Source organism: Mandrillus leucophaeus, unplaced genomic scaffold, assembly GCF_000951045.1.
Source record: "Mandrillus leucophaeus isolate KB7577 unplaced genomic scaffold, Mleu.le_1.0 Scaffold1449, whole genome shotgun sequence".
Classification (NCBI taxonomy): domain Eukaryota; kingdom Metazoa; phylum Chordata; class Mammalia; order Primates; family Cercopithecidae; genus Mandrillus; species Mandrillus leucophaeus.
This window is the reverse complement of record NW_012101420.1, coordinates 6,840-8,103: the sequence shown is the minus strand read 5'-3', so window position 1 is coordinate 8,103 and position 1,264 is coordinate 6,840.

Here is a 1,264-nt window from a genome sequence, read left to right as displayed (position 1 = left end):
CTATTGGAGAAAATACTCCAGCAAAATGAAGGAGGAGACAAACCAGAGAATGACACGGATCCAGCAAATAGGATCCAACACAGGAAATATTCCAGCTATGGAGCTGGCTTAAAAAAAAAAAAAAAACAGTAGAAATATTAATAGGTTAGCTGGGTGGAATGGCTCGTGTCTGCAGTCGCAGCTACTCAGGAAGTTAAAAGCAAGAGGTTGGCTTGAGTCCAACATTTCCAGACCAGCCTGGCCACCATAGTGAGGTCCCTTCTCTTAAAAATAATAATACGTTATTGCCAGATTTGGGGCAGTTGGAAAGAAGTTCATTGAAGATAAAGCAAAAGTGAAAAAAACAAGGGGGAAGGGGATTAGGCAGTCATTAATTCTAGGGCGGAAGGAAGTACCAGATGGGAAGCAAGAACATATTACGCTGTTTTTCTCAACAATGAGCAATATGTACATAGTCATAATGATGCGGTGACTGCTTAGCCCCTAACTCTGGTAACTACTTTGGGACAATGCGGGAGGAAAAGTAAAGATAGTGATGATGTAAGAGCTAAATCCTCATCTGTCATTCAAGAAATCACATAAAATGTATAAAATAATGAAGAAATGACTAAGTAGTTATGTGAGGAGAAAGAAGACATTGCTAAAAGAGTTAAAAGTCATTGCTTCGAAAGATTAGGAGGGACGGGGCAGGGAACTGTTAGGATGCATTATAAACAGAAGAGGCTTTTAAAAATGACATGTATTAATATATGCACCCACTTGAAAAACTGAAAAAATAATAATTTGGAAAAACCCATGAAAGCAGCTACCAGAAGGAAAAGCTGAGAGAATGAAAAGTGCATGTCTCTGGAAAGAACAAATGGCAGGACTGTTGCTTTCACTGTAAGACTTTTAGAGCCATTTGATTTTATTTAACCATTTTCATCTATTTCTTTAATAAAACAACTCTATCATAATAAAAAGTTACATTCATTCATAGAAAACAAACAAACAAACAAAAAACCTTCGTGCCCAGCCCATCTCATTCTCGGAGGGTGTGAGGGATGAGGGCAGAGGGAAGGGCTGGGGAAGCAGGAGGTGAGGACAAGGAGCAGGGGAAAGGACTCCAAAGCAGTGGAGGAGCCTAGCAGGGGGTTCTCTGCATTCGGTGTTTCTGTACTGGGCAGTGTGGTAGTTACACGACTATAAATAATTACCAAAATTCACCAAAAAGGGCAGCTAACACTGGTGAATTTTATGACACGTAAATGCCCTAATAAGCAAA